This window comes from Ambystoma mexicanum, chromosome 6p (assembly GCF_040938575.1).
Source record: "Ambystoma mexicanum isolate Mex_15411 chromosome 6p, UKY_AmexF1_1, whole genome shotgun sequence".
Lineage (NCBI taxonomy): Eukaryota > Metazoa > Chordata > Amphibia > Caudata > Ambystomatidae > Ambystoma > Ambystoma mexicanum.
The window spans coordinates 288019460-288042837 of NC_090935.1; positions in this window are offsets into that span (position 1 = coordinate 288019460).

Consider the following 23378-nt stretch of genomic DNA (forward strand, 5'->3'; position numbering starts at 1 on the left):
CTGACGCGATGCGATCACGTGGGTATTTATAGCAGCGTTACCATTAGCAACGCTTGCTTACAGCGATGCAGAACGGCGTTCTGGCCGGCATTGACCCTGTATGTCTTCTAGGTAACCATTGAAGACGCCTCTTTCTAATCACAGCGCCACGGCGCTTCATTGACTCCACCTAAAACACACTTTTGCTTTTTACAGCTTTTTCGAATTGGCTGCATTCTGTACGCTGCTGTTACCGACAACAGTTCACATTTCTGCCTGTGACTGTAGTTTTTGTTTCTACGAGGCCAAACACTTCTCGTGAGTCCATTTACATTGTTTTTCTCTCCATTCACATGGTCTAATTCCCTCGCTACTTGCACTTATTAACTCTCGGTTTTGTCTACTTTATTTTATTACATGTTTTACTTTGACCTGAACCCTCATCTACTTTCTGGTATGTGATTTCTAATTTATTACCTTTTCTATTGTGATTTATGATTGCATATTGCGCTATTTTTTACGTTATTTCATATGTTATGCGATATACATTCTTATTCTATGTTATTAGATTAGACTCACCCTGATGAAGGAGCTATTTGCTCCGAAATACATTGGTACACAAAGTCTATTTAAAATATGAGAAGTGGCAGCTGTATCCTCACTAAGACAGAATTAGTGACTTTTTCCTTTTCTTCAGTGTTCGAAATATATGTTTTTGATAAACATATTACTCTCACCACTACTTTCAATCAAGTGTCTCTTCTTTGAACTTATGCATAAGAAGAAAAGTACTTACATTTCAATCTAAGTTTAAACTATATCACCCGTACAGGGTATGTACGGAGAGCGGCTGTTTGACTAGATATGTTATCTAGCCTTTTTTGGTTCTTGGACTGGTGGAGGCTTGCCCTGCATTGCTGGGGGGTGGGGGTGCAGGGAGACATGAGTGGGGGGCTGGTGGAGGGTGCCCTGCACTGCTGGGGGGTGGGGGTGCAGGGAGACATGAGTGGGGGCCTGGTGGAGGCTGCCCCTGCACTGCTGCTGGGGGGGTGGGGGTGCAGGGAGAGATGAGTGGGGCCTGGTGGAGGCTGCCCTGCTGGGGGGTGGGGGTGATGGGAGACATGAGTGGGGGCCTGGTGGAGGCTGCCCCTGCACTGCTGGTGGGTGTGGGTGATGGGAGACATGAGTGGGGGACTGGTGGATGCTGCCCCTGGATGCTGGGGGGTGGGGGTGGTGGGAGACATGAGGGGGGGCCTGGTGGAGGGTGCCCTGCACTGCTGGGGGGTGGGGGTGGTGGGAGACATGAGTTGGGGCCTGGTGGAGGCTGCCCCTGGATGCTGGGGGGGTGGGGTTGCTGGGGGACATGAGTGGGGGACTGGTGGAGGGTGCCCCTGGATGCTGGGGGGTGGGGGTGCAGGGAGACATGAGTGGGGGCCTGGTGGAGGCTGCCCCTGCACTGCTGGGGGGTGGGGGTGATGGGAGACATTAGTGGGGGCCTGGTGGAGGCTGCCCCTGGATGCTGGGGGGTGGGTGTGGTGGGAGACATGAGTGGGGGCCTGGTGGAGGGTGCCCTGCACTGCTGGGGGGGGGTGATGGGAGACATGAGTGGGGGCCTGGAGGAGGCTGCCCCTGCACTGCTGGGGGGTGGGGGTGGTGGGAGACATGAGTGGGGGCCTAGTGGAGGCTGCCCCTAGATGCTGGGGGGTGGGGGTGGTGGGAGACATGAGTGGGGGCCTGGTGGATGCTGCCCCTGCACTGCTGGGGGGTGGGGGTGGTGGGAGACATGAGTGGTGGCCTGGTGGAGGGTGCCCTGCACTGCTGGGTGGTGGGGGTGACAGGAGACATGAGTGGGGGCCTGGTGGAGGCTGCCCCTGGATGATGGGTGGTGGGGGTGGTGGGAGGCATGAGTGGGGGCCTGGTGGAGGGTGCCCTGTACTGCTGGGAGGTGGGGGTGCAGGGAGACATGAGTTTGGGCCTGGTGGAGGCTGCCCCTGCACTGCTGGGGGGTGGGGGTGCAGGGAGACATGAGTGGGGGCCTGGTGGAGGCTGCCCCTGCACTGCCGGGGGGTGGGGGTGCAGGGAGACATGAGTGGGGGCCTGGTGGAGGGTGCCCTGCACTGCTGGGGGGTGGGGGTGGTGGGAGACATGAGTGGGGGCCTGGTGGAGGCTGCCCCTGGATGCTGGGGGTGGGGGTGCTGGGGGACATGTGTGGGGGCCTGGTGGAGGGTGCCCCTGGATGCTGGGGGATGGGGGTGCAGGGAGACATGAGTTGGACATGAGTGGGGGCCTGGTGGAGGCTGCCCCTGGATGCTGGGGGGTGGGGGTGGTGGGAGACATGACTGGGTGCCTGGTGGAGGCTGCCCGGCACTGCTGGGGGGTGGGGGTGCAGGGAGACATGAGTGGGGGCCTGGTGGAGGCTGCTCCTGGATGCTGGGGGGTGGGGGTGGTGGGAGACATGAGTGGGGGCCTGGTGGAGGCTGCCCTGCACTGCTGGGGGTGGGGGTGATGGGAGACATGAGTGGGGGCCTGGTGGAGGGTGCCCTGCACTGCTGGGGGGTGGGGGTGGTGAGAGACATGAGTGGGGGCCTGGTGGAGGCTGCCCCTGGAATCTGGGGGGTGGGGGTGCAGGGAGACACGAGCGGGGGCCTGGTGGAGGCTGCCCCTGCACTGCTGGGGGGTGGGGGTGGTGGGAGACTTGAGTGGGGGCCTGGTGGAGGCTGCCCCTGGATGCTGGGGGGTGGGGGTGCAGGGAAATATAGGTGGGGGCCTGGTGGATGCTGCCCCTGCACTGCTGGGGGGTGGGGTGGTGGGAGACATGAATGGGGGCCTGGTGGAGGGTGCCCTGCACTGCTGGGGGGTGGGGGTGCAGGGAGACATGAGTGGGGGCCTGGTGGAGGCTGCCCCTGCACTGCTGCGGGGTGGGAGTGATGGGAGACATGAGTGGGGGCCTGGTGGAGGCTGCCCCTGCACTGCTGGGGGGTGGGGGTGATGGGAGACATGAGTGGGGGCCTGGTGGAGGCTGCCCCTGCACTACTGGGGGGTGGGAGTGGTGGGAGACATGAGTGGGGGCCTGGTGGAGGGTGCCCTGCACTGCTGGGGGGTGGGGGTGGTGGGAGACATGAGTGGGGGCCTGGTGGAGGCTGCCCCTGGATGCTGGGGGTGGGGGTGCTGGGGGACATGAGTGGGGGCCTGGTGGAGGGTGCCCCTGGATGTTGGGGGGTGGGGGTGCTGGGGGACATGTGTGGGGGACTGGTGGAGGCTTCCCCTGCATTGCTGGGGGGTGGGGGTGCAGGGAGACATGAGTGGGGGCCTGGTGGTGGGTGTCCTGCACTGCTGGGGGGTGGGGGTGCAGGGAGAAATGAGTGGGGCCCTGGTGGAGGCTGCCCCTGCATTGCTGGGGGGTGGGGGTGCAGGGAGACACGAGTGGGGGCCTGGTGGAGGCTGCCCTGCACTGCTGGGGGGTGGGGGTGGTGGGAGACATGAGTGGGGGCCTGGCGGAGGGTGCCCTGCACTGCTGGGGGTGGGGGTGCTGGGGGACATGAGTGGGGGCCCGGTGGAGGGTGCCCCTGGATGCTGGGGGGTGGGGGTGCTGGGGGACATGTGTGGGGGACTGGTGGAGGCTTCCCCTGCATTGCTGGGGGTGGGGGTGGTGGGAGACATGAGTGGGGGCCTGGTGGAGGCTGCCCCTGCACTACTGGGGGGTGGGGGTGGTGGGAGACATGAGTGGGGGCCTGGTGGAGGGTGCCCTGCACTGTTGGGGGGTGGGGGTGGTGGGAGACATGAGTGGGGGCCTGGTGGAGGCTGCCCCTGGATGCTGGGGGTGGGGGTGCTGGGGGACATGAGTGGGGGCCTGGTGGAGGGTGCCCCTGGATGTTGGGGGGTGGGGGTGCTGGGGGACATGTGTGGGGGACTGGTGGAGGCTTCCCCTGCATTGCTGGGGGGTGGGGGTGCAGGGAGACATGAGTGGGGGCCTGGTGGTGGGTGTCCTGCACTGCTGGGGGGTGGGGGTGCAGGGAGAAATGAGTGGGGCCCTGGTGGAGGCTGCCCCTGCATTGCTGGGGGGTGGGGGTGCAGGGAGACACGAGTGGGGGCCTGGTGGAGGTTGCCCTGCACTGCTGGGGGGTGGGGGTGGTGGGAGACATGAGTGGGGGCCTGGCGGAGGGTGCCCTGCACTGCTGGGGGTGGGGGTGCTGGGGGACATGAGTGGGGGCCCGGTGGAGGGTGCCCCTGGATGCTGGGGGGTGGGGGTGCTGGGGGACATGTGTGGGGGACTGGTGGAGGCTTCCCCTGCATTGCTAGGGGTGGGGGTGGTGGGAGACATGAGTGGGGGCCTGGTGGAGGGTATCTTGCACTGCAGGGGGGTGGGGATTATGGGGGACATGAGTGGGGACCTGGTGGAGGCTGTCTCTGGATGCTGGGTGGTGGGGGTGCAGGGAGACATGAGTGGGGGCCTGGTGTAGGCTTCCCCTGCACTGTCGGGGGGTGGGGGTGGTGGGAGACATGAGTGGGGGCCTGGTGGAGGCTGCCCCTGGATGCTGGGGGGTGGGGCTGTAGGGAGACATGAGTGGGGGCCTGGTGGATGCTGCCCCTGCACTGCTGGGGGTGAGGTGGGGGCAGACATGAATGGGGGTCTGGTGGAGGGTGCCCTGCACTGCTGGGGGGTGGGGGTGCAGGGAGACATGAGTGGGGGCCTGGTGGAGGCTGCCCCTGCACTGCTGGGGGGTGGGAGTGATGGGAGACATGAGTGGGGGCCTGGTGGAGGCTGCCCCTGCACTGCTGGGGGGTGGGGGTGATGGGAGACATGAGTGGGGGCCTGGTGGAGGCTGCCCTGCAATGCTGTGGGGTGGGAGTGATGGGAGACATGAGTGGGGCCTGGTGGAGGCTGCCCCTGCGCTGCTGGGGGGTGGGGGTGGTGGGAGACATGGTTGGGGTCCTGGTGGAGGCTGCCCGTTGGATGCTGGGGGATGGGGGTGCAGGGAGACATGAGTGGGGGCCTGGTGGATGCTGCCCCTGTACTGCTGGGGGGTGGGGGTGGTGGGAGACATGAGTGGGGGCCTGGCGGAGGGTGCCCTGCACTGCTGGGGGGTGGGGGTGCAGGGAGACATGAGTGGGGGCCTGGTGGATGCGGCCCCTGCACTGCTGGGGGGTGGGGGTGATGGGAGACATGAATGGGGGCCTGGCGGAGGCTGCCCCTGCACTTCTGGGGGGTGGGGTGATGGGAGACATGAGTGGGGCCCTGGTGGAGGCTTCCCCTGGATGCTGGGGGGTGGGGGTGGTGGGAGACATGAGTGGGGGCCTGGTGGAGGCTGCCCTGCACTGCTGGGGGTTGGGGGTGATGGGAGACATGAGTGGGGGCCTGGTGGAGGGTGCCCTGCACTTCTGGGGGGTGGGGTGGTGGGAATCATGAGTGGGGGCCTGGGGAAGGCTGCCCCTGGATGCTTGGGGGTGGGGGTGCTGGGGGACATGAGTGGGGGCCTGGTGGAGGGTGCCCCTGGATGCTGGAGGGTGGGGGTGCAGGGAGACATGTGTTGGACATGAGTGGGGGCCTGGTGGAGGCTGCCCTGCACTGCTGGGGGGTGGGGGTGCAGGGAGACATGAGTGGGGGCCTCGTGGAGGCTGCCCTGCACTGCTGGGGGGTGGGGTGATGGGAGACATGAGTGGGGCCATGGTGGAGGGTGCCCTGCACTGCTGGGGGGTGGAGTGGTGGGAGAAATGAGTGGGGGCCTGGTGGAGGGTGCCCCTGGATGCTGGGGGGTGGGGGTGCAGGAAGACAAGAGTTGAACATGAGTGGGGGCCTGGTGGAAGCTGCTCCTGGATGCTGGGGGGTGGGGTGGTGGGAGACATGAGTGGGGGCCTGGTGGAGGCTGCCCTGCACTGCTGAGGGGTGGGGTGCAGGGAGACATGAGTGGGGGGCTGGTGGAGGCTGCCCTGCACTGCTGGGGGGTGGGGGTGATGGGAGACATGAGTGGGGGCCTGGTGGAGGCTGCCCCTGGATGCTGGGGGGTGGGGGTGGTGGGAGACATGAGTGGGGGCCTGGTGGAGGCTGCCCCGCACTGCCGGGGGAGTGTGGGGTGATGGGAGACATGAGTGGGGGCCTGGTGGAGGCTGCCCCTGTACTGCTGGGGGGTGGGGGTGGTGGGAGACATTAGTGGGGGCCTGGTGGAGGCTGCCCCTGGATGCTGGGGGGTGGGGGTGCAGGGAGACATGAGTGGGGGCCTGGTGGATGCTGCCCCTGCACTGCTGGGGGGTGGGGGTGGTGAGAGACATGAGTGGGGGCCTGGTGGAGGGTGCCCTGCACTGCTGGGTGGTGGGGGTGCAGGGAGAGATGAGTGGGGGCTTTGTGGAGGCTGCCCCTGCACTGCTGGGGGGTGGCGCTGATGGGAGACATGAGTGGGGGCCTGGTGGAGGCTGCCCTTGGATGCTGGGGGGTGGGGATGGTGGGAGACATGAGTGGGGGCCTGGTGGAGGGTGCCCTGCACTGCTGGGGGGTGGGGGTGCAGGAAGACATGGGTGGGGGCCTGGTGGAGGCTGCCCTGCACTGCTGGGGGGTGGGGGTGCAGGGAGACATGAGTGGGGGCCTGGTGGAGGCTGCCCTGCACTGCTGGGACGTGGGCGTGGAAGGAGACATGAGTGGGGGCCTGGGGAAGGCTGCCCCTGGATGCTTGGGGGTGGGGGTGCTGGGGGACATGAGTGGGGGCCTGGTGGAGGGTGCCCCTGGATGCTGGAGGGTGGGGGTGCAGGGAGACATGAGTTGGACATGAGTGGGGGCCTGGTGGAGGCTGACCTGCACTGCTGGGGGGTGGGGGTGCAGGGAGACATGAGTGGGGGCCTCGTGGAGGCTGCCCTGCACTGCTGGGGGGTGGGGTGATGGGAGACATGAGTGGGGGCATGGTGGAGGGTACCCTGCACTGCTGGGGGGTGGAGTGGTGGAAGACATGAGTGGGGGCCTGGTGGAGGGTGCCCCTGGATGCTGGGGGGTGGGGGTGCAGGGAGACATGAGTTGGACATGAGTGGGGGCCTGGTGGAGGCTGCCCCTGGATGCTGGGGGGTGGGGGTGGTGGGAGACATGAGTGGGGGCCTGGTGGAGGCTGCCCTGCACTGCTGGGGGGTGGGGTGCATGGAGACATGAGTGGGGGCCTGGTGGAGGCTGCCCTGCACTGCTGGGGGGTGGGGGTGATGGGAGACATGAGTGGGGGCCTGGTGGAGGCTGCCCCTGCACTGCTGGGGGGTGGGGGTGATGGGAGACATGAGTGGGGGCCTGGTGGAGGCTGCCCCTGGATGCTGGGGTGTGGGGGTGGTGGGAGACATGAGTGGGGGCCTGGTGGAGGCTGCCCTGCACTGCTGGGGGGTGGGGGTGATGGGAGACATGAGTGGGGGCCTGGTGGAGGGTGCCCTGCACTGCTGGGGGGTGGGGGTGGTGGGAGACATGAGTGGGGGCCTGGTGGAGGCTGCCCCTGGATGCTGGGGGGTGCGGGTGCTGGGGGACATGAGTGTGGGCCTGGTGGAGGGTGCCCCTGGATGCTGGGGGGTGGGGGTGCAGGGAGACATGAGTTGGACATGAGTGGGGGCCTGGTGAAGGCTGCCCTGCACTGCTGGGGGGCAGGGGTGCAGGGAGACATGAGTGGGGGCCTGGTGGAGTCTGCCCCTGGATGTTGGGGGGTGGTGGGAGACATGAGTGGGGGCCTCGTGGAGGCTGCCCTGCACTGCTGGGGGGTGGGGGTGATGGGAGACATGAGTGGGGGCCTGGTGGAGGGTGCCCTGCACTGCTGGGGGGTGGAGTGGTGGGAGACATGAATGGGGGCCTGGTGGAGGGTGCTCTGCACTGCTGGGGAGTGGGGGTGCCGGGAGACATGAGTGGGGGCCTGCTGGAGGGTGCCCCTTGATGCTGGGGGTGGGGGTGCAGGGAGACATGAGTGGGGGCCTGGTGGAGGGTGCCTTGACTCATGAGGGGTGGGGGTGGTGGGAGACATGAGTGGGGGCCTGGTGGAGGGTGCCCCTGCACTGCTGGGGGTGGGGGTGCAGGGAGACATGAGTGGGGGACTGGTGGAGGCTGCCCCTGCACTGCTGGGGGGTGGGGGTGATGGGAGACATGAGTGGGGGCCTGGTGGAGGCTGCCCCTGGATGCTGGGGGGTGGGGGTGGTGGGAGACATGAGTGGGGGCCTGGTGGAGGCTGCCCTGCACTGCCGGGGGAGTGTGGGGTGATGGGAGACATGAGTGGGGGCCTGGTGGAGGCTGCCCCTGCACTGCTGGGGGGTGGGGGTGGTGGGAGACATGAGTGGGGGCCTGGTGGAGGCTGCCCCTGGATGCTGGGGGGTGGGGGTGCAGGGAGACATGAGTGGGGGCCTGGTGGATGCTGCCCCTGCACTGCTGGGGGGTGGGGGTGGTGAGAGACATGATTGGGGGCCTGGTGGAGGGTGCCCTGCACTGCTGGGTGGTGGGGGTGCAGGGAGACATGAGTGGGGGCTTTGTGGAGGCTGCCCCTGCACTGCTGGGGGGTGGGGGTGATGGGAGACATGAGTGGGGGCCTGGTGGAGGCTGCCCCTGGATGCTGGGGGGTGGGGGTGGTGGGAGACATGCATGGGGGCCTGGTGGAGGGTTCCCTGCACTGCTGGGGGGTGGGGGTGCAGGGAGACATGGGTGGGGGCCTGGTGGAGGCTGCCCCTGCACTGCTGGGGGGTGGGGGTGCAGGGAGACATGAGTGGGGGCCTGGTGGAGGCTGCCCTGCACTGCTGGGGGGTGGGGGTGATGGGAGACATGAGTGGGGGCCTGGTGGAGGGTGCCCTGCACTGCTGGGGGGTGGGCGTGGTAGGAGACATGAGTGGGGGCCTGGGGAAGGCTGCCCCTGGATGCTTGGGGGTGGGGGTGCTGGGGGACATGAGTGGGGGCCTGGTGGAGGGTGCCCCTGGATGCTGGAGGGTGGGGGTGCAGGGAGACATGAGTTGGACATGAGTGGGGGCCTGGTGGAGGCTGCCCTGCACTGCTGGGGGGTGGGGGTGCAGGGAGACATGAGTGGGGGCCTCGTGGAGGCTGCCCTGCACTGCTGGGGGGTGGGGTGATGGGAGACATGAGTGGGGCCATGGTGGAGGGTGCCCTGCACTGCTGGGGGGTGGAGTGGTGGGAGAAATGAGTGGGGGCCTGGTGGAGGGTGCCCCTGGATGCTGGGGGGTGGGGGTGCAGGAAGACATGAGTTGAACATGAGTGGGGGCCTGGTGGAAGCTGCTCCTGGATGCTGGGGGGTGGGGTGGTGGGAGACATGAGTGGGGGCCTGGTGGAGGCTGCCCTGCACTGCTGAGGGGTGGGGTGCAGGGAGACATGAGTGGGGGGCTGGTGGAGGCTGCCCTGCACTGCTGGGGGGTGGGGGTGATGGGAGACATGAGTGGGGGCCTGGTGGAGGCTGCCCCTGGATGCTGGGGGGTGGGGGTGGTGGGAGACATGAGTGGGGGCCTGGTGGAGGCTGCCCCGCACTGCCGGGGGAGTGTGGGGTGATGGGAGACATGGGTGGGGGCCTGGTGGAGGCTGCCCCTGTACTGCTGGGGGGTGGGGGTGGTGGGAGACATTAGTGGGGGCCTGGTGGAGGCTGCCCCTGGATGCTGGGGGGTGGGGGTGCAGGGAGACATGAGTGGGGGCCTGGTGGATGCTGCCCCTGCACTGCTGGGGGGTGGGGGTGGTGAGAGACATGAGTGGGGGCCTGGTGGAGGGTGCCCTGCACTGCTGGGTGGTGGGGGTGCAGGGAGAGATGAGTGGGGGCTTTGTGGAGGCTGCCCCTGCACTGCTGGGGGGTGGCGCTGATGGGAGACATGAGTGGGGGCCTGGTGGAGGCTGCCCTTGGATGCTGGGGGGTGGGGATGGTGGGAGACATGAGTGGGGGCCTGGTGGAGGGTGCCCTGCACTGCTGGGGGGTGGGGGTGCAGGAAGACATGGGTGGGGGCCTGGTGGAGGCTGCCCTGCACTGCTGGGGGGTGGGGGTGCAGGGAGACATGAGTGGTGGCCTGGTGGAGGCTGCCCTGCACTGCTGGGACGTGGGCGTGGAAGGAGACATGAGTGGGGGCCTGGTGGATGCTGCCCCTGCACTGCTGGGGGTGAGGTGGGGGCAGACATGAATGGGGGCCTGGTGGAGGGTGCCCTGCACTGCTGGGGGGTGGGGGTGCAGGGAGACATGAGTGGGGGCCTGGTGGAGGCTGCCCCTGCACTGCTGGGGGGTGGGAGTGATGGGAGACATGAGTGGGGGCCTGGTGGAGGCTGCCCCTGCACTGCTGGGGGGTGGGGGTGATGGGAGACATGAGTGGGGGCCTGGTGGAGGCTGCCCTGCAATGCTGTGGGGTGGGAGTGATGGGAGACATGAGTGGGGGCCTGGTGGAGGCTGCCCCTGCGCTGCTGGGGGGTGGGGGTGGTGGGAGACATGGTTGGGGTCCTGGTGGAGGCTGCCCGTTGGATGCTGGGGGATGGGGGTGCAGGGAGACATGAGTGGGGGCCTGGTGGATGCTGCCCCTGTACTGCTGGGGGGTGGGGGTGGTGGGAGACATGAGTGGGGGCCTGGCGGAGGGTGCCCTGCACTGCTGGGGGGTGGGGGTGCAGGGAGACATGAGTGGGGGCCTGGTGGATGCGGCCCCTGCACTGCTGGGGGGTGGGGGTGATGGGAGACATGAGTGGGGGCCTGGCGGAGGCTGCCCCTGCACTTCTGGGGGGTGGGGTGATGGGAGACATGAGTGGGGCCCTGGTGGAGGCTTCCCCTGGATGCTGGGGGGTGGGGGTGGTGGGAGACATGAGTGGGGGCCTGGTGGAGGCTGCCCTGCACTGCTGGGGGTTGGGGGTGATGGGAGACATGAGTGGGGGCCTGGTGGAGGGTGCCCTGCACTTCTGGGGGGTGGGGTGGTGGGAATCATGAGTGGGGGCCTGGTGGAGGCTGCCCCTGGATGCTGGGGGGTGGGGGTGCTGGGGGACATGAGTGGGGGCCTGGTGGAGGGTGCCCCTGGATGCTGGGGGGTTGGAGTGCAGGGAGACATGAGTTGGACATGAGTGGGGGCCTGGTGAAGGCTGCCCTGCACTGCTGGGGGGCAGGGGTGCAGGGAGACATGAGTGGGGGCCTGGTGGAGTCTGCCCCTGGATGTTGGGGGGTGGTGGGAGACATGAGTGGGGGCCTCGTGGAGGCTGCCCTGCACTGCTGGGGGGTGGGGGTGATGGGAGACATGAGTGGGGGCCTGGTGGAGGGTGCCCTGCACTGCTGGGGGGTGGAGTGGTGGGAGACATGAATGGGGGCCTGGTGGAGGGTGCTCTGCACTGCTGGGGAGTGGGGGTGCCGGGAGACATGAGTGGGGGCCTGCTGGAGGGTGCCCCTTGATGCTGGGGGTGGGGGTGCAGGGAGACATGAGTGGGGGCCTGGTGGAGGGTGCCTTGACTCATGAGGGGTGGGGGTGGTGGGAGACATGAGTGGGGGCCTGGTGGAGGGTGCCCCTGCACTGCTGGGGGTGGGGGTGCAGGGAGACATGAGTGGGGGACTGGTGGAGGCTGCCCCTGCACTGCTGGGGGGTGGGGGTGATGGGAGACATGAGTGGGGGCCTGGTGGAGGCTGCCCCTGGATGCTGGGGGGTGGGGGTGGTGGGAGACATGAGTGGGGGCCTGGTGGAGGCTGCCCTGCACTGCCGGGGGAGTGTGGGGTGATGGGAGACATGAGTGGGGGCCTGGTGGAGGCTGCCCCTGCACTGCTGGGGGGTGGGGGTGGTGGGAGACATGAGTGGGGGCCTGGTGGAGGCTGCCCCTGGATGCTGGGGGGTGGGGGTGCAGGGAGACATGAGTGGGGGCCTGGTGGATGCTGCCCCTGCACTGCTGGGGGGTGGGGGTGGTGAGAGACATGATTGGGGGCCTGGTGGAGGGTGCCCTGCACTGCTGGGTGGTGGGGGTGCAGGGAGACATGAGTGGGGGCTTTGTGGAGGCTGCCCCTGCACTGCTGGGGGGTGGGGGTGATGGGAGACATGAGTGGGGGCCTGGTGGAGGCTGCCCCTGGATGCTGGGGGGTGGGGGTGGTGGGAGACATGCATGGGGGCCTGGTGGAGGGTTCCCTGCACTGCTGGGGGGTGGGGGTGCAGGGAGACATGGGTGGGGGCCTGGTGGAGGCTGCCCCTGCACTGCTGGGGGGTGGGGGTGCAGGGAGACATGAGTGGGGGCCTGGTGGAGGCTGCCCTGCACTGCTGGGGGGTGGGGGTGATGGGAGACATGAGTGGGGGCCTGGTGGAGGGTGCCCTGCACTGCTGGGGGGTGGGCGTGGTAGGAGACATGAGTGGGGGCCTGTGGAAGGCTGCCCCTGGATGCTTGGGGGTGGGGGTGCTGGGGGACATGAGTGGGGGCCTGGTGGAGGGTGCCCCTGGATGCTGGAGGGTGGGGGTGCAGGGAGACATGAGTTGGACATGAGTGGGGGCCTGGTGGAGGCTGCCCTGCACTGCTGGGGGGTGGGGGTGCAGGGAGACATGAGTGGGGGCCTCGTGGAGGCTGCCCTGCACTGCTGGGGGGTGGGGTGATGGGAGACATGAGTGGGGCCATGGTGGAGGGTGCCCTGCACTGCTGGGGGGTGGAGTGGTGGGAGAAATGAGTGGGGGCCTGGTGGAGGGTGCCCCTGGATGCTGGGGGGTGGGGGTGCAGGAAGACAAGAGTTGAACATGAGTGGGGGCCTGGTGGAAGCTGCTCCTGGATGCTGGGGGGTGGGGTGGTGGGAGACATGAGTGGGGGCCTGGTGGAGGCTGCCCTGCACTGCTGAGGGGTGGGGTGCAGGGAGACATGAGTGGGGGGCTGGTGGAGGCTGCCCTGCACTGCTGGGGGGTGGGGGTGATGGGAGACATGAGTGGGGGCCTGGTGGAGGCTGCCCCTGGATGCTGGGGGGTGGGGGTGGTGGGAGACATGAGTGGGGGCCTGGTGGAGGCTGCCCCGCACTGCCGGGGGAGTGTGGGGTGATGGGAGACATGAGTGGGGGCCTGGTGGAGGCTGCCCCTGTACTGATGGGGGGTGGGGGTGGTGGGAGACATTAGTGGGGGCCTGGTGGAGGCTGCCCCTGGATGCTGGGGGGTGGGGGTGCAGGGAGACATGAGTGGGGGCCTGGTGGATGCTGCCCCTGCACTGCTGGGGGGTGGGGGTGGTGAGAGACATGAGTGGGGGCCTGGTGGAGGGTGCCCTGCACTGCTGGGTGGTGGGGGTGCAGGGAGAGATGAGTGGGGGCTTTGTGGAGGCTGCCCCTGCACTGCTGGGGGGTGGCGCTGATGGGAGACATGAGTGGGGGCCTGGTGGAGGCTGCCCTTGGATGCTGGGGGGTGGGGATGGTGGGAGACATGAGTGGGGGCCTGGTGGAGGGTGCCCTGCACTGCTGGGGGGTGGGGGTGCAGGAAGATATGGGTGGGGGCCTGGTGGAGGCTGCCCTGCACTGCTGGGGGGTGGGGGTGCAGGGAGACATGAGTGGGGGCCTGGTGGAGGCTGCCCTGCACTGCTGGGACGTGGGCGTGGAAGGAGACATGAGTGGGGGCCTGGGGAAGGCAGCCCCTGGATGCTTGGGGGTGGGGGTGCTGGGGGACATGAGTGGGGGCCTGGTGGAGGGTGCCCCTGGATGCTGGAGGGTGGGGGTGCAGGGAGACATGAGTTGGACATGAGTGGGGGCCTGGTGGAGGCTGACCTGCACTGCTGGGGGGTGGGGGTGCAGGGAGACATGAGTGGGGGCCTCGTGGAGGCTGCCCTGCACTGCTGGGGGGTGGGGTGATGGGAGACATGAGTGGGGGCATGGTGGAGGGTACCCTGCACTGCTGGGGGGTGGAGTGGTGGAAGACATGAGTGGGGGCCTGGTGGAGGGTGCCCCTGGATGCTGGGGGGTGGGGGTGCAGGGAGACATGAGTTGGACATGAGTGGGGGCCTGGTGGAGGCTGCCCCTGGATGCTGGGGGGTGGGGGTGGTGGGAGACATGAGTGGGGGCCTGGTGGAGGCTGCCCTGCACTGCTGGGGGGTGGGGTGCATGGAGACATGAGTGGGGGCCTGGTGGAGGCTGCCCTGCACTGCTGGGGGGTGGGGGTGATGGGAGACATGAGTGGGGGCCTGGTGGAGGCTGCCCCTGCACTGCTGGGGGGTGGGGGTGATGGGAGACATGAGTGGGGGCCTGGTGGAGGCTGCCCCTGGATGCTGGGGTGTGGGGGTGGTGGGAGACATGAGTGGGGGCCTGGTGGAGGCTGCCCTGCACTGCTGGGGGGTGGGGGTGATGGGAGACATGAGTGGGGGCCTGGTGGAGGGTGCCCTGCACTGCTGGGGGGTGGGGGTGGTGGGAGACATGAGTGGGGGCCTGGTGGAGGCTGCCCCTGGATGCTGGGGGGTGCGGGTGCTGGGGGACATGAGTGTGGGCCTGGTGGAGGGTGCCCCTGGATGCTGGGGGGTGGGGGTGCAGGGAGACATGAGTTGGACATGTGTGGGGGCCTGGTGGAGGCTGCCCATGGATGCTGGGGGGTGGGGGTGGTGGGAGACATGTGTGGGGGCCTGGTGGAGGCTCCCCTGTACTGCTGGGGGGGTGGGGGTGCAGGGAGACATGAGTGGGGGCCTGGTGGAGGCTGCCCCTGCACTGCTGGGGGATGGGGGTGATGGGACACATGAGTGGGGGCCTGGTGGAGGGTGCCCTGCACTGCTGGGGGGTGGGGGTGGTGGGAGACATGAGTGGGGCCTGGTGGAGGCTGCCCCTGGATGCTGGGGGGTGGGGGTGCTGGGAGACATGAGTTGGACATGAGTGGGGGCCTGGTGGAGGCTGCCCATGGATGCTGGGGGGTGGGGGTGCAGGGAGACATGAGTTGGACATGAGTGGGGGCCTGGTGGAGGCTGCCCATGGATGCTGGGGGGTGGGGGTGGTGGGAGACATGAGTGGGGGCCTGGTGGAGGCTGCCCTGCACTGCTGGGGGGTGGGGGTGTAGGGAGACATGAGTGGGGGCCTGGTGGAGTCTGCCCCTGGATGTTGGGGGGTGGGGGTGGTGGGAGACATGAGTGGGGGCCTCGCGGAGGCTGCCATGCACTGCTGGGGGGTTGGGGTGAAGGGAGACATGAGTTGGGGTCTGGTGGAGAGTGCCCTGCACTGCTGGTGGGGGTGGGTGGTGGGAGACATGAGTGGGGGCCTGGTGGAGGGTGCCCCTGGATGCTGGGTGGTGGGGGTGCAGGGAGACATGAGTTGGACATGAGTGGGGGCTTGGTGGAGGCTGCCCCTGGGTGCTGGGGGGTGGGGGTGGTGGGAGACATGAGTGGGGGCCTGGTGGAGGCTGCCCTGCACTGCTGGGGGGTGGGGTGCAGGGAGACATGAGTGGGGCCTGGAGGAGGCTCCCCTGCACTGCTGGGGGGTGGGGGTGATGGGAGACATGAGTGGGGGCCTGGTGGAGGCTGCCCCTGGATGCTGGGTGGTGGGGGTGGTGGGAGACATGAGTGGGGGCCTGGTGGAGGTTGCCCTGCACTGCTGGGGGGTGGGGGGGTGGGAGACATGAGTGGGGGCCTGATGGAGGCTGCCCCTGGATGCTGGGGGGTGGGGGTGATGGGAGACATGAGTGGGGGCCTGGTGGAGGCTGCCCTGCACTGCTGGGGGGTAGGGGTGATGGGAGACATGAGTGGGGGCCTGGTGGAGGCTGCCCCTGGATGCTGGGGGGTGGGGGTGGTGGGAGACATGAGTGGGGGCCTGGTTGAGGCTGCCCTGCACTGCCGGGGGAGTGTGGGGTGATGGGAGACATGAGTGGGGGCCTGGTGGAGGCTGCCCCTGCACTGCTGGGGGGTGGGGGTGGTGGGAAACATGAGTGGGGGCCTGGTGGAGGCTGCCCCTGGATGCTGGGGGTGGGGGTGCAGGGAGACATGAGTGGGGGCCTGGTGGATGCTGCCCCTGCACTGCTGGGGGGTGGGGGTTGTGAGAGACATGAGTGGGGGCCTGGTGGAGGGTGCCCTGCACTGCTGGGTGGTGGGGGTGCAGGGAGACATGAGTGGGGACTTTGTGGAGGCTGCCCCTGCACTGCTGGGGGGTGGGGGTGATGGGAGACATGAGTGGGGGCCTGGTGGAGGCTGCCCCTGGATGCTGGGTGGTGGGGGTGGTGGGAGACATGAGTGGGGGCCTGGTGGAGGGTGCCCTGCACTGCTGGGGGGTGGGGGGTGGAGACATGAGTGGGGGCCTGGTGGAGGCTGCCCCTGGATGCTGGGTGGTGGGGGTGCTGGGGGACATGAGTGTGGGCCTGGTGGAGGGTGCCCCTGGATGCTGGGGGTGGGGGTGCAGGGAGACATGAGTTGGACATGTGTGGGGGCCTGGTGGAGGCTGCCCATGGATGCTGGGGGGTGGGGGTGGTGGGACACATTTGTGGGGGCCTGGTGGAGGCTGCCCTTAACTGCTGGGGGGGTGGGGGTGCAGGGAGACATGAGTGGGGGCCTGGTGGAGGGTGCCCTGCACTGCTGGGGGGTGGGGGTGGTGGGAGACATGAGTGGGGGCCTGGTGGAGGCTGCCCCTGGATGCTGGGGGGTGGGGGTGCTGGGAGACATGAGTTGGACATGAGTGGGGGCCTGGTGGAGGCTGCCCATGGATGCTGGGGGGTGGGGGTGCAGGGAGACATGAGTTGGACATGAGTGGGGGCCTGGTGGAGCCTGCCCATGGATGCTGGGGGGTGGGGGTGGTGGGAGACATGAGTGGGGGCCTGGTGGAGGCTGCCCTGCACTGCTGGGGGTGTAGGGAGACATGAGTGGGGGCCTGGTGGAGTCTGCCCCTGGATGTTGGGGGGTGGGGGTGGTGGGAGACATGAGTGGGGGCCTCGCGGAGGCTGCCCTGCACTGCTGGGGGGTGGGGGTGAAGGGAGACATGAGTTGGGGTCTGGTGGAGGGTGCCCTGCACTGCTGGGGGGTGTGGGTGGTGGGAGACATGAGTGGGGGCCTGGTGGAGGGTGACCCTGGATGCTGGGTGGTGGGAGTGCAGGGAGAAATGAGCTGGACATGAGTGGGGGCCTGGTGGAGGCTTCCCCTGGATGCTGGGGGGTGGGGGTGGTGGGAGACATGAGTGGGGGCCTGGTGGAGGCTGCCCTGCACTGCTGGGGGGTGGGGTGCAGGGAGACATGAGTGGGGCCTGGTGGAGGCTGCCCTGCACTGCTGGGGGGTGGGGGTGATGGGAGACATGAGTGGGGGCCTGGTGGAGGCTGCCCCTGGATGCTGGGTGGTGGGGGTGGTGGGAGACATGAGTGGGGGCCTGGTGGAGGTTGCCCTGCACTGCTGGGGGGTGGGGTGGTGGGAGACATGAGTGGGGGCCTGGTGGAGGCTGCCCCTGCATGCTGGGGTGTGGGGGTGGTGGGAGACATGAGTGGGGGCCTGGTGGAGGCTGCCCTGCACTGCTGGGGGGTGGGGGTGATGGGAGACATGAGTGGGGGCCTGGTGGAGGCTGCCCCTGGATGCTGGGTGGTGGGGGTGGTGGGAGACATGAGTGGGGGCCTGGTGGAGGGTGCCCCTGGATGCTGGGGGGTGGGGGTGCAGGGAGACATGAGTTGGACATGAGTGGGGGCCTGGTGGAGGCTGCCCCTGGAGGCTGGGGGGTGGGGGTGGTGGGAGACATGAGTGGGGGCCTGGTGGAGTCTGCCCTGAACTGCTGGGGGTGGGGTGCAGGGAGACATGAATGGGGGCCTGATGGAGGCTGCCCTGTACTGCTGGGGCTTGGGGTGATGGGAGACATGAGTGGGGGCCTGGTGGAGGCTGCCCCTGCACTGCTGGGGGGTGGTAGTGAGGGGAGACATGAGTGGGGGCCTGGTGGAGGCTGCCCCTGGATGCTGGGTGGTGGGGGTGGTGGGAGACATGAGTGGGGGCCTGGTGGAGGGTGCCCTGCACTGCTGGGGGTGGGGGTGCAGGGAGACATGAGTGGGGGCCTGGTGGAGGCTGCCCCTGCACTGCTGGGGGGTGGGGGTGCAGGGAGACATGAGTGGGGGCTGCCCCTGGATGCTGGGGGGTGGGGGTGGTGGGAGACATGAGTCGGGGCCTGGTGGAGGCTGCCCTGCACTGCTGGGGGGTGGGGTGCAGGGAGACATGAGTGGGGGCCTGGTGGATGCTGCCCTGCACTGCTGGGGGGTGGGGGTGATGGGAGACATGAGTGGGGGCCTGGTGGAGGCTGCCCTGCACTGCTGGGGGGTGGGGGTGATGAGAGACATGAGTGGGGGCCTGGTGGAGGCTGCCCCTGGATGCTGGGTGGTGGGGGTGGTGGGAGAAATGAGTGGGGGCCTGGTGGAGGGTGCCCTGCACTGCTGGGGGGTGGGGGTGCAGGGAGACATGAGTGGGGGCCTGGTGGAGGCTGCCCCTGCACTGCTGGGGGGTGGGGGTGCAGGGAGACATGAGTGGGAGCCTGGTGGAGGCTGCACCTGCACTGCTGGGGGGTGGGGGTGATGGGAGACATGAGAGGGGCCTGGTGGAGGCTGCCCCTGGATGCTGGGGGGTGGGGGTAGTGGGAGACATGAGTTGGGGCCTGGTGGAGGCTGCCCTGCACTGCTGGGGGTGGGGGTGATGGGAGACATGAGGGGGGGCCTGGTGGAGGGTGCCCTGCACTGCTGGGGGGTGGGGGTGGTAGGAGACATGAGTGGGGTCCTGGTGGAGGCTGCCCCTGGATGCTGGGGGGTGGGGGTGCTGGGGGACATGAGTGGGGGCCTGGTGGAGGGTGCCCCTGGATGCTGGGGGGTGGGGGTGCAGGGAGACATGAGTTGGACATGAGTGGGGGCCTGGTGGAAGCTGCCCCTGGATGCGGGTGGTGGGAGACATGACTGGGGGCCTGGTGGAGGCTGCCCTGCACTGCTGGGGGGTGGGGGTGCAGGGAGACATGAGTGTGGGCCTGGTGGAGGCTGCCCCTGGATGCTGGGGGGTGGGGGTGGTGGGAGACATGAGTGAGGGCCTGGTGGAGGCTGCCCTGCACTGCTGGGGGGTGGGGGTGATGGGAGACATGAGTGGGGGCCTGGTGGAGGGTGCCCCTGGATGCTGGGGGGTGGGGGTGCTGGGAGACATGAGTTGGACATGAGTGGGGGCCTGGTGGAGGCTGCCCCTGGATGCTGGGGGGTGGGGGTGGTGGGAGACATGAGTGGGGGCCTGGTGGAGGCTGCCCTGCACTGCTGGGCGGTGGGGGTGATGGGAGACATGAGTGGGGGCCTTGTGGAGGCTGCCCCTGCACTGCTGGGGGGTGGGGGTGATGGGAGACATGAGTGGGGGCCTGGTGGAGGCTGCCCCTGCACTGCTGGGGGGTGGGGGTGATGGGAGACATGAGTGGGGGCCTTGTGGAGGCTGCCCCTGCACTGCTGGGGGGTGGGGGTGATGGGAGACATGAGTGGGGGCCTGGTGGAGGCTGCCCCTGGATGTTGGGTGGTGGGGGTGGTGGGAGACATCAGTGGGGGCCTGGTGGAGGGTGCCCTGCACTGCTGGGGGGTGGGGGTGCAGGGAGACATGAGTGGGGGCCTGGTGGAGGCTGCCCGTGCACTGCTGGGGGGTGGGAGTGCAGGAAGAAATGAGTGGGGGCCTGGTGGAGGCTGCCCCTGCACTGCTGGCGGGTGGGGGTGATGGGAGACATGAGTGGGGGCCTGGTGGAGGGTGCCCCTGGATGCTGGGGGTTGGGGGTGCAGGGAGACATGAGTTGGACATGAGTGGGGGCCTGGTGGAGGCTGCCCCTGGATGCTGGGGGGTGGGGGTGGTGGGAGACATGAGTGGGGGCCTGGTGGAGTCTGCCCTGCACTGCTGGGGGTGGGGTGCAGGGAGACATGAGTGGGGGCCTGATGGAGGCTGCCCTGCACTGCTGGGGGTTGGGGGTGAATGGAGACATGAGTGGGGGCCTGGTGGAGGCTCCCCCTGCACTGCTGGGGGGTGGGGGTGATGGGAGACATGAGTGGGGGCCTGGTGGAGGCTGCCCCTGATGCTGGGTGGTGGGAGACATAAGTGGGGGCCTGGTGGAGGCTGCCCTGCACTGCTGGGGGTGGGGGTGATGGGAGACATGAGTGGGGGCCTGGTGGAGGGTGCCCTGCACTGCTGGGTGGTGGGGGTGGTGGGAGACATGAGTGGGGTCCTGGTGGAGGCTGCCCCTGGATGCTGGGGGGTGGGGGATGCTGGGGGACATGAGTTGGGGCCTGGTGGAGGGTGCCCCTGGATGCTGGGGGGTGGGGGTGCAGGGAGACATGAGTTGGACATGAGTGGGGGCCTGGTGGAGGCTGCCCCTGGATGCGGGTGGTGGGAGACATGACTGGGGGCCTGGTGGAGGCTGCCCTGCACTGCTGGGGGGTGGGGGTGCAGGGAGACATGAGTGTGGGCCTGGTGGAGGCTGCCCCTGGATGCTGGGGGGTGGGGGTGGTGGGAGACATGAGTGGGGGCCTGGTGGAGGCTGCCCTGCACTGCTGGGGGGTGGGGGTGATGGGAAACATGAGTGGGGGCCTGGTGGAGGGTGCCCCTGGATGCTGGGGGGTGGGGGTGCTGGGAGACATGAGTTGGACATGAGTGGGGGCCTGGTGGAGGCTTCCCCTGGATGCTGGGGGGTGGGGGTGGTGGGAGACATGAGTGGGGGCCTGGTAAGGCTGCCCTGCACTGCTGGGGGGTGGGGTGCAGGGAGACATGAGTGGGGGCCTGGTGGAGGCTGCCGTGCACTGCTGGGGGGTGGGGGTGATGGGAGACATGAGTGGGGGCCTTGTGGAGGCTGCCCCTGCACTGCTGGGGGGTGGGGGTGATGAGAGACATGAGTGGGGTCCTGGTGGAGGCTGCCCCTGGATGCTGGGTGGTGGGGGTGGGGGGAGACATGAGTGGGGGCCTGGTGGAGGGTGCCCTGCACTGCTGGGGGTGGGGGTGCAGGGAGACATGAGTGGGGGCCTGGTGGAGGCTGCCCGTGCACTGCTGGGGGGTGGGGGTGCAGGAAGAAATGAGTGGGGGCCTGGTGGAGGCTGCCCCTGCACTGCTGGCGGGTGGAGGTGATGGGAGACATGAGTGGGGGCCTGGTGGAGGGTGCCCCTGGATGCTGGGGGGTGGGGGTGCAGGGAGACATGAGTTAGACATGAGTGGGGGCCTGGTGGAGGCTGCCCCTGGATGCTGGGGGGTGGGGGTGGTGGGAGACATGAGTGGGGGCCTGGTGGAGTCTTCCCTGCACTGCTGGTGGCGGGGTGCAGGGAGACATGAGTGGGGGCCTGATGGAGGCTGCCCTGCACTGCTGGGGGTTGGGGGTGATGGGAGACATGAGTGGGGGCCTGGTGGAGGCTCCCCCTGCACTGCTGGGGGGTGGGGGTGATGGGAGACATGAGTGGGGGCCTGGTGGAGGCTGCCCCTGGATTCTGGGTGGTGGGGGTGGTGGGAGACATAAGTGGGGGCCTGGTGGGGGTGCCCTGCACTGCTGGGGGGTGGGGGTGCAGGGAGACATGAGTGGGGGCCTGGTGGAGGCTGCCCCTGCACTGCTGGGGGGTGGGTGTGCAGGGAGACATGAGTGGGGGCCTGGTGGAGGCTGCCCCTGCACTGCTGGGGGGTGGGGGTGATGGGAGACATGAGTTGGGGCCTGGTGGAGGCTGCCCCTGGATGCTGGGGGCTGGGGGTGATGGGAGACATGAGTGGGGGCCTGGTGGAGGCTGCCCTGCACTGCTGGGGGGTGGGGTGATTGGAGACATGAGTGGGGGCCTGGTGGAGGGTGCCCTGCACTGCTGGGGGGTGGGGTGGTGGGAGACATGAGTGGGGGCCTGGTGGAGGCTGCCACTGGATGCTGGGGGGTGGGGGTGCTGGGGGACATGAGTGGGGGCCTGGTGGAGGGTGCCCCTGGATGCTGGGGGGTGGGGGTGCAGGGAGACATGAGTTGGACATGAGTGGGGGCCTGGTGGAGGCTGCCCCTGGATGCGGGTGGTGGGAGACATGACTGGGGGCCTGGTGAAGGCTGCCCTGCACTGCTGGGGGTTGGGGGTGCAGGGAGACATGAGTGTGGGCCTGGTGGAGGCTGCCCCTGGATGCTGGGGGGTGGGGTGGTGGGAGACATGAGTGGGGGCCTGGTGGAGGCTGCCCTGCACTGCTGGGGGGTGGGGGTGATGGGAGACATGAGTGAGGGCCTGGTGGAGGGTGCTCTGCACTGCTGGGGGGTGGGGGTGGTGGGAGACATGAGTGGGGGCCTGGTGGAGGATGCCCCTGGATGCTGGGGTGTGGGGGTGCAGGGAGATATGAGTGGGGGCCTGGTGGATGCTGCCCCTGCACTGATGGGGGGTGGGGTGGTGGGAGACATGAGTGGGGGCCTGGTGGAGGGTGCCCTGCACTGCTGGGGGGTGAGGGTGCAGGGAGACATGAGTGGGGCCTGGTGGAGGCTGCCCCTGCACTGCTGGGGGGTGGGAGTGATGGGAGACATGAGTGGGGGCCTGGTGAAGGCTGCCCCTGCACTGCTGGGGGGTGGGGGTGATGGGAGACATGAGTGGGGGCCTGGTGGAGGCTGCCCTGCGCTGCTGGGGGGTGGGGGTTGTGGGAGAAATGAGTGGGGCCCTGGTGGAGGCTGCCCCTGGATGCTGGGGGGTGGGGGTGCAGGGAGACATGAGTGGGGGCCTGGTGGAGTCTGCCCCTGCACTGCTGGGGGGTGGGGGTGGTGGGAGACATGAGTGGGGGCCTGGTGGAGGCTGCCCCTGGATGCTGGGGGGTGGGGGTGCTGGGAGACATGAGTTGGACATGAGTGGGGGCCTGGTGGAGGCTGCCCATGGATGCTGGGGGGTGGGGGTGCAGGGAGACATGAGTTGGACACGAGTGGGGGCCTGGTGGAGGCTGCCCATGGATGCTGGGGGGTGGGGGTGGTGGGAGACATGAGTGGTGGCCTGGTGGAGGCTGCCCTGCACTGCTGGGGGGTGGGGGTGTAGGGAGACATGAGTGGGGGCCTGGTGGAGTCTGCCCCTGGATGTTGGGGGGTGGGGGTGGTGGGAGACATGAGTGGGGGCCTCGCGGAGGCTGCCCTGCACTGCTGGGGGGTGGGGGTGAAGGGAGACATGAGTTGGGGTCTGGTGGAGGGTGCCCTGCACTGCTGGGGGGTGTGGGTGGTGGGAGACATGAGTGGGGGCCTGGTGGAGGGTGCCCCTGGATGCTGGGTGGTGGGGGTGCAGGGAGACATGAGCTGGACATGAGCGGGGGCCTGGTGGAGGCTGCCCCTGGATGCTGGGGTGTGGGGGTGGTGGGAGACATGAGTGGGGGCCTGGTGGAGGCTGCCCTGCACTGCTGGGGGGTGGGGTGCAGGGAGACATGAGTGGGGCCTGGTGGAGGCTGCCCTGCACTGCTGGGGGGTGGGGGTGATGGGAGACATGAGTGGGGGCCTGGTGGAGGCTGCCCCTGGATGCTGGGTGGTGGGGGTGGTGGGAGACATGAGTGGGGGCCTGGTGGAGGTTGCCCTGCACTGCTGGGGGGTGGGGTGGTGGGAGACATGAGTGGGGGCCTGGTGGAG